The sequence below is a fragment of the Octopus sinensis genome, linkage group LG23, assembly GCF_006345805.1.
Source record: "Octopus sinensis linkage group LG23, ASM634580v1, whole genome shotgun sequence".
NCBI lineage: Eukaryota > Metazoa > Mollusca > Cephalopoda > Octopoda > Octopodidae > Octopus > Octopus sinensis.
This window is the reverse complement of record NC_043019.1, coordinates 643,876-654,242: the sequence shown is the minus strand read 5'-3', so window position 1 is coordinate 654,242 and position 10,367 is coordinate 643,876.

Here is a 10,367-nt window from a genome sequence, read left to right as displayed (position 1 = left end):
AGAGACCTCACCAGATAACCGAAGAGATGGCGGCGTGGATTCCCACTTCAGCATCTGAAACTCAGAGTTTTATCTTGACTATCGAGCAATGTAACATATTATTATATATATATATATATATATATATATATACATAAATATAAGAGAGTTACCGTTAAGTGGTTAACTCTAGTGCTAAAAATAGCTCCTAATTCTGGTATAGCCACCGAAGTTGTTTCCACAAAGAAATAACATTACCTTCATCGTAAGGAAAGTGAAATACAACGAAAAGATAGATTAATGCTGAACAATTGTTTCTTTATCAATATAATATGCAATTATACTCACATATTTATCTATAAATCATCAGCATCATTTGTCTTCGATACAATTTATTAGACCCTCACGAGCGTCAAGTACCCATGTGTGTGTGTGTGTGTGTGTGCGATATATATATATATACATAAATAGACGCGCACACATACGCACATTTCAAATCATAAGTTTATATGCTTGCTTCAGTGTTTGGATTGCAACCATGCTGCGGCACAGCCTCGACAGATTTAGTCGAAATATCGAAAGCTGGTACTTATGCTTTTAAGTCTGGTACTTACTTATTCTATCTGTTACTTTTTAATGAACAGCTAAGAGACGGGAACGGAAACAAACACTACCTATTGTTAGGCGGTGGGTGCCAAGCATCACACAAGAACACAAGACACACAAACAACGAGTACACACACATCGATATATATTTATATATATATATATATATATATATAATATATATATAATATATACATCATATAGAGTACAAATACGCACACAAGCCTTTGCGACCATCAGATCTACGGTGGGAAACACTTTGCACAAAGTGCCGCACAACTGGACTGGCATTTACGTTTGGTGTATAAATGGTCTTGCACATCGTATATTTATGGATCTCTTAATTAAAGTAATTAACAAGACAGCTGCGCTTATGTAATAAATATCGTCTTAGCAAATTAATTTTTCGGGAATTTTTTTCTCTGGAATTATTTGCCCTCGTATCGAGAGTATATATATATATATATATATATATAGAAATTCGGGGTGGAGTATTGATAATTGTTAGCAACTGTATATACCGTTTGGTGGTGTAGGTGGCATCATGTTTTTATTTTGATCAACATATATATTATATATATATATATATATATATATATATGTGTGGGTGTGTGTGTGTGTGTGTGTGTGGTGTGTGATATGTATGGATGTGTGGTATGTATAGGTGTGTTGAGAGACCTCAGAATTCTGAACGTAAGATACCACGCGTGTGTGATTTAAAAAAGCAAGAAATTTGTTAATTAAATGCAGAAACTTATGCGTGTGTGTCTATGCATGTGTGTGCGCACGCGCGCGTGCGTGTATCAAGGCATAGTTAGAACAAGTAATTCTGTTTATCAATTGCAGAGGGTTCGTTATTTTTGTTCGTTGGTTTGTGTCAGTATGCGTTTTAAAGTAATCTGAAGTACATATGAGTTTTGGCAGTAAGCAAACACACACACATGTATGTGTATATATTATATATATATATTATATATTATATATATATATATGTGTGTGTGTGTGTGTGTGGTGTGTGTTGTATATACCTATATATGTGTTGTATATATTATATATATATATATATATATAGAGAGAGAGAGAGAGTGAGAAGAGATTGATAGATACATATATAGATAGCTAGCTAGCTAGATAGACAGATATATAGATATGTAGATACATATAAATATATACATATATATATATATTATACATACTTATGTATGCGTGCATCGATAGATGGATAGATAGATACATACATACACACATACATACATACATGCATACATACTTACATACATACATTCGTACATACATACATACATGCATGCTTACATACAAACATATATTCGTACATACATACACACTTACGTACGTTTGTACGTACCCGCATACATACATACATACACACATAACATACATACATACATACGTACATACGTGCGTACATACATACATACATAGATACTCACATACATACATACACGCATACATGCATACATACATACATAAAGCATACATACATACATACATACATACATACATACATACATACATACATACATACATACATAAAAAATATACATACATACATACATTATGACAGTGGTGTTTGATTTAGATGGAATTAGGTTTCAACAGAAAAGTAAATAATTCGTAATTTACAAAAAAAAAAGTTATTTCTCTGATTTATCGGGAGAGTGATTCCACGAGAGAGAAAAAAATGATGAAACGTATGTTATGAATAACTATCGGACGAGAGAAAACATGACGAACATAAAACTTGCTATTATCTAAAAGAAAATAGAAGATGGAATTTCGAAAAAAATTCTTATGGTGTATTTCACATGAAGTTGACCACAAGGCTACCACTGCGAAGCAATAAAGAAATATTTGAAAAAAATATCTACATTAGAGATAAATTTTTGGAGACTGTCTCGACGAGTGTAAAAAATTATACCAGGTCTGATATGTTTTTTTATGGAATAAAAATCATTATATATATTATCTATATATAGATATATTAATAATAAAATATAGGGAATAAATCCAAACTTACAGGGAAAATCAGATTTAGGATTGAATCCAATTTTATAGTAAAATATTATATTATATTAAATTAGAGATAAACCCACTATTAGGCAAATGATACAATGGAAAAAAAGCCAATACATAAGATTAATTAATTTATATTATTTAAATATATTTAAAAATTATTTTTAAATAATTATCGTTTTTAATAATTTGATATATATTAAATAATATAAATTAATTAATCTAATGTATTGGCTTAAGTTTTTCATTGTATGATTTGCCTAATAGTGTTTTATCTCTAATTTAATATAATATATATATATATATATATATATATATATATATATATATAATATATATATGTATATATAATATATATATATATATATATATCTATATATGTATATATATATATATATGGATAGATAGATAGATAAAACTTACTTGGAAGTGGATGCGTGGCGTTCGATCATATAATCGCAAATTAAAAATTAAACATATGCATACATGCATACATATATGTACATACTACATTTATATGTATATATACATGCATATATGGGTACAGGACACCAGAAAACGTAGAACACAACGAGAATCGAAAACATAAAAACTAAAGCATGGAAACGGACTTTTTTAAACAACGAGAAAACAGAGAACAAGACATACAACACAAGGAAAATTCCCCTTCTTCAGCTTCCCCTGCTTCGACTACTCCGTGTTTCGCATGTGTTTTATTTATTAATTTGTTATTATATATATATATATATTCATGAAATTATAAAAAGACACAGAATAAGGATGACTTACATGAATATTTTCTCTCTCTCCTCTCTCTCTTCTCTCTCTCTCTCTCTCTATATCTATAATATATCATCTATGTATATATACATACATATATATATATATATATATATATATATATATAGATATATATGATATCTACATACACACACACACATATATATATATATTCTATATATATATATATATATAGAGAGAGAGAGAGAGAGAGAGCGAAATGACCCAGTGTTTAGGCAGCGAACTCGTGGTCGTAGAATTGCGGTTTCGATTCCCAGACCGGGAGTTGTATTTATTTAGCGAAAACACTTAAAAAGCTCCCTATATATATATATACGAGGGGCGTTCAATAAGTAATGCCCCTGACCCACTTCCCATAGCAGTAGAGCACGACACTTGGCACAGTTATTAGTCCTTTTCCTACATAGGAACTACCCAGAGTTATGCATTTCTCCCATCGTTTGATACAGCTCTGGAGACCGTTTTTGTAGAAGACCCCAGATTGGTCCTCCAACCACGACGTGACTTCAGAAATCAGGCTGCATCATCTGGGAAACGCTTTCCTTTCAAAATCAACTTCATGGCTGGGAAGAGGTGAAATCAGAGGGTGCAAGGGAGGAGTTCATAGCTGCACGCCTGTGCTTCTGATCTGGCGACACGCGAGTTGTAGACCGGAGCGTTGTCCTACAGGAGGAGGATGCCTTTGCTGATCTTGCCCCGCCTCTTGATTTTGATAGCTTCTCTTAATTTCCTCAAACGTGAAGCATAATAGCTCCTGTAATTGTGGTACCCCTTGCCAGGAAATCTGTCATCACTACTCACTTCCGTCCTGGGTCCAGAAACTGTGAGCATAACCTTGTCAGCGGAGGCTGCACCCTTGCCTTCTTTTGGAGGAGGTGAGTCACGGTGCTTTCACTGCATTGACTGGGCTTTTGGTCTATGGATCATAGTGATGGACCTAGGTTTTATCCTGTGTGATCAGTCTTTTGAAAAATTTGACTCATCTTCTTGGTACATCTCCAAATTCATCCTCGAGCACTCAACGCGTTCTTGCTTCTGGAAAGGTGTGAGCAGCCTGGAAATCCATCTGGCAGACACCTTTTGCATATGCAAACGGTCATGAATGATAGTTTCACAGACCCGGTACTAATCTTGACCTTATGGGCTATTTGGCGAATAGTTATGCGTTGACCTTCCAAAATGGCAGCCTCACTTGACGGACAGACGTCTCATCAACGGCAGAAGGGGGCGACCAGATCTGGAGCTGTTTCCACAGAGTTTCCGACTATGTTTGAATTCACACTGCCAGCGTTTTACAGTCATATGATGGGCATCATCACCATAAGTTACTTTCATTTCATCAAAAGTCTCCCGTGGTGTGTGCGTCCTTTCAATACAAAAAACACAGATCACTGCTCGACACTCAACAGGATCCATTTCCCCCACTTGACCATTTCAAACACCTGTAAATCAGAACCACAATTAGTTCAGAGCTGTAATTCGCCACTTAATCTATAGAGGTATAAATAAGTGCACATGCAAAATTTCAGCTAGATCAAACAGCTGCAAGTGGGTCAGTGGCATTACTTATTGAACGCCCCTCGTATACATATACATTCATCACATTCTCAGTTTGTAGCAGATCCACATACATTTTAGGGCAGTTTCTGAACGACGAGAATTTACACAAAATATAGCATAAAATAATGCATTGAGAGATATGTAGATAAATAGAGAATAGATAGAAAGAGAGATAGATGGAGTTGTAGGTAGCTAGGTAGGTAGGTAGGTAGATAGATACATTCTGCAAACTGTCTATCCTATTTAGCATTCAAGAGTGGATTTAAACGCAGGAGGACCTGGCCTAAAATACTTAGCAATAGGATCAAGCTCGGAATGTGGTTTTACATGTGCAGTCCACTCTGTCTCCATATAAGAGTTAATTTTCACCATAGTAACACCGAGTTGAACTCTAGTCCTTGGATGCGCTTAGAATGTGAAAGAAATATTTAAATCATATTTAAAATCGAAACGTGAGTGAGAATGATAGAGGAGGGAATAGAGAAAGAGATGTGGACTAACATGCATATTGTTTGTACCATTCTTAACCCCCTAGAAATAATCTTACCTTTTAGATCTCGCTGTTTCCATTTTAAAAGAGCATGAAATATTACAGAACGCACTCCACAATAAACCAACCGTAAAGATAAGATATTCACAACGAGAATGCCCTTGAACAGAGATAAAAAAAAAACAACCAACGAACGCTGACCTGGGATTTAAAAGCAACAACGGTTGAGATTGAATAAAAAGGCAATTGGTACAGTAGCCGAAAGGTGGCGAACTGACACAATCGTTAGCAAGCCGGGCGAAATGCTTAGCGGTATTTCGTCTGCCGTTACGTTGTGAGTTCAACTTCCGCCGAGGTCGACTTTGCCTTTCATCCTTTCGGGGTCGATAAATTAAGTACCAGTTACGCACTGGGGTCGATGTAATCGACTTAATACCTATGTCTGTCCTTGTTTGTCCCTTCTGTGTTTAGCCCCTTGTGGGTAATAAAGAAATAGGTATTTCGTCTGCCTCTACATTCTGAGTTCAAATTCCGCCAAGGTCGACTTTGCTTTTCATCTATGTGGTTTGTAAGCAAGCTACTTACCACACAACCACTCTTGTGCCTCTTGCGATAGTATAACAATGAATTTCAAATTGTGCTCAACTCGAATTTAGGCCTAACGAAACGGATTTTCATCAATATCCACTTGATAGTTTATTGTATAGAAAGCAACGTGGGCCTCGGCAGTATTTAAACTCAGTGGAAGTATAACGTATGACTGAAAGGAATTATTTTTAAGATGAATTATGTGTTCTTTTGCGCCATCGACGTTGAACAACGGTGTAAAGACATTTGGGGAACAGAAGAACCATTTGCTAATGTTGTTACCTGTACTTGACAGATAATTATCTTTATAGATCTGGATGGGTGCATAAAAGGTAAAGTGTAAATTAGTGAAATTTTCACTGGGATGTAACAATAGATTACAATGCTTTTATGTATAACAAGAGGTATTTATGTAATTTAAGGAAAATCAGTTATGCTGAAAATCCGAAAAAATACCTCACAATATAATTAATTGAAATCCATTGAAATCCAATTAAGTGTATAATTAGGCAAGGAAATTATGGCAGGTTGAATTTAGCCAAAATAATCTTGGCGACATCTAACAAATATGTGTGCCTGCATATGTATTGTGTATGTGTGAGCGTGTGAGAATGTGTGCGTGTGTATGTGCATGTACACACATATCTATAGATATGGGAATGTGTATGTATATGTATGTGGTTATGTGGTTTTATATGTATCAATGCATATATTTATATTTTATTTGTAGCTCTGTGGTAGGAAGCTTGCTTCCCAAACATCTGGTTCCAGGTTCAGTCCCACAGTGTGATACTTTGGGTAGGTGTCTTCAACTAATATATACATATGTTTAACGACACTTGCAAACAAAAATGGTTTAAAATTTTTCCACAAGGCCGGCAATTTTAGGACAAGGAGTGAGTGCTACGTATCAACCCCATTGTCCAAGTGATACTTAATATAGGATCCCCGTAAGTATTCAAGCAAATCGATTTCGGAGGAATTTGAGTTCAGAACGTAAAAATGATAAAATGCTACGTCCGGTGTGCTAACGACTCTCTTAGTACACCGCCTGAATGACACTTGAAATAAAGTGGTTTTGGAGACATATACAACTATATTTAAAAGCAAGGTAGGATAGTCACGCCAAGGTTATTTTCTTCATTGGTTTTCTCTATCAGCGCTGAGGTGGATCTTGGCCATGACCAAAGCTTCTGCAGCAAAACTAATAAACATCACTGCTACAACAACCACAGCTAGAACTTTTAACCGGCTCTCCGTCGGTTACGACAACGTGTATTCTAGTTGATCCTATTTCTTTACCCTCCACAAGGGGCTAAACACAGAGAAGACAAACAAGGACAGACAAACGGATTAAGTCGATTATATCGACCCCAGTGCGTGACTGGTACTTAATTTATCGACCCCGATAGGATGATAGGCAAAGTCAACTTCGGCGGAATTTGAACTCAGAACGTAACGGCAAACGAAATATTGCTAAGCATTTCGCCTGGCGTGCTAACGTTTTTGCCACTTCGCCGCCTATCAACGGAACAGCCTGCTCGTGAAATTAACGTGCAAGTGACTGAGTATTCCACAGACAAGTGCACTCTTAACGTACTTCTCAGAGAGATTCAGCGTGAAACAGGGGGTGACCAGGCTGGCCTTTTGAAATACAGGTACTGATCATTTATGCAAGCTGCGTTGACTGGAGAAACGTGAAATAAAGTGTCTTGTTCAAGGATACAACGCATCCCCTCGAATTGAAATCATGATACGACCAGGAGCCGTATGCCCTCACTAAGCCATGCACCTTCACATTTATTTGAGTATTTTACAAGAAATAAGGAAAATATTTAATCCCTTGCACCAGAAGGTGGACTGTTAGAAATGTTGATAATTTACGATCGTTTCGTACAATTGAAAAATTAATATAATCTACTTAAAGCCCATTCCGTTCTTTAGAGAAATAACACATGGTTTGCCTTGACTTTCAGTTATATCGTTTCATTGTTTAAGTGATATCACTGGGCTTAGCTTTAGTATTTAGATGTAAACAAGAAATACATAGGCGTAGGTGTAGCTGTGTGGTAGGAAGCTTGCTTCCCAAACATCTGGTTTCGGGTTCAGTCCCACTGCGTGATACTTTAGGTAGGTGTCTTCAACTAAAGCCTTGGTCCGAGCAAAGCCTTGTGAGTGGATTTGGTAGACGGAAACTGAAAGAAGCCCGTCGTATATTAATATATATATATGTATATATGTTTACTCTTTTACTCTTTTACTTATTTCAGCCATTTGACTGTGGCCATGCTGGAGCACCGCTTTACGTCGAGGAAACCGACAACAGGACTTATTCTTTATAAGCCTAGTACTTATTCTATCGGTGGCTTTTGCCGAACCACTAAGTTACAGGGACGTGAACACACCAGCATCGGTTATCAAGCGATGTTGCGGGACAAACACAGACACACAAGCATGCACACACACACACACACACATACATATATACATATATACGACGGGCTTCTTTCAGTTTCCGTCTACCAAATCCACTCAAAAGGCTTTGGTCGACCCGATGTTATAGCAGAAGACACTTGCCCAAGGTGCCACGCAGCGGGACTGAACCCGGAACCATGTTGTTGGTAAGCAAGCTACTTACCGCACATCCACTCCTGCGCTTAAATATGCATGTATATATTAATGCGTGTGTGTATGTATTTATCTTCCCCACCATCGCTTGGCAACCGATACCGTTGTGTTTATGTCCCCGTCGCTTAGTGGTTCGGCATAAATACCGCTAGAATAAGTACTAGGTTTATAAAGAATAACCCCTGGGGTCGATTTCTTCTACTAAAACTTTGCGAGGTGGTGCTGAAGCATGGCCATAGTCTATAACTGAAACAAGTAAAGCGGTAAAAAAGTAATAAATTGTAGGTAACTCATAGCAGTCCTAACCGGATGTAGGCCCCTTTATGCCCGAAGTATTTTGGAGAACCCACTTTTTCATTAACGCTGCATCGTCAGGATCATTGCTGATTTCGTTTTGCTTTTTCTTAATTATAATTTTTTTTTTGGATGGGGGTGAAGAGGTTAAGGTAACTGCAGCAAACAAGTAAAGCGTCTTGGCCAAGGAAGCGTCTTTAACCCTTTAGCGTTCAGATTATTCCATCAAACATAATGCTTATTGATTCCCATTGATTTGAATTAATCATGCATTATCTCATATCTTCAAGATCTTGATGGTGTAATTACTTAATGTAGAATAACATTGTAGGGTAGGTGTGAGAGCCTGGATCTGGTCAGTTTGAATATAAAACAGATTAAATATTTTGGCCGGGTATGGCCAGTTTAAATACTAAAGGGTTAAATATGAGACTGCGATTGAAAGTTCTCTTGTTTAACCACTCAGCTACTTGTTTCTTCATAAACGTAGATCGTGATTAATATTTTCTCTCTTACTCACATAAATGCCGTAAACGCAGGAAACAATTATTCGTGTCTGGAATAATTTTAATTAAGTCTTTATTTCATTATCTACTGATATAAATGATATTACTGTACGGTAACATTAAATATATTGTTCTTCACATATTTACCGAGATCTTGTATGAATTATTTTCTCCAACGTGGAACAGACTGTTAGAAAAATCCTTTTGGTGACGCAAACAGACCTATTAAATAAATGTGATTCTCTCTTTCTCGGGCTTTTTTCATTCTCTCTCTCTTTTTCGTTCTCTCTCACTCTCTCTCCCTGCTTAGCGCTAAGTGACGGGGACGTAAATACACCAGAATCGGTTGTCAAGCGATGTTGGGGAGACAAACCCAGACACACAAACATATGCATACACATAAATGTATATATACATATATAAGACGGGCTTCTTTCAGTCTCCGTCAACCAAATGCACTCACAAGGCATTGGGCTATCGTAGAAGACATTTGCCGAAGGTGCCACGCAGTGCGACTGAACCCCGAATCATGCAGTTGGTAAGCTAGCTGCTTATCATATATATATATATATATATATATATAATATAATATATATATATATATTCAAAATATTACATTATATAATTAGGGCTTAGTAAAATAAATTACTTTGCCACATACTGAACTAATTTTACCCTCAATTGTATATATATATATATATAGATAGATAGATAGATAGATAGATAGATAGATAGATAGATAGATAGATAGATTAGATAGATAGATAGATAGATAGATAGATAGATAGATAAATAGATAGATAGATAGATAGAGATAGATAGATCGTTAGCCACAACACCATTTATCTCTCCTTTTTCTCTCCTTTCTTTTTTCTGTGTCC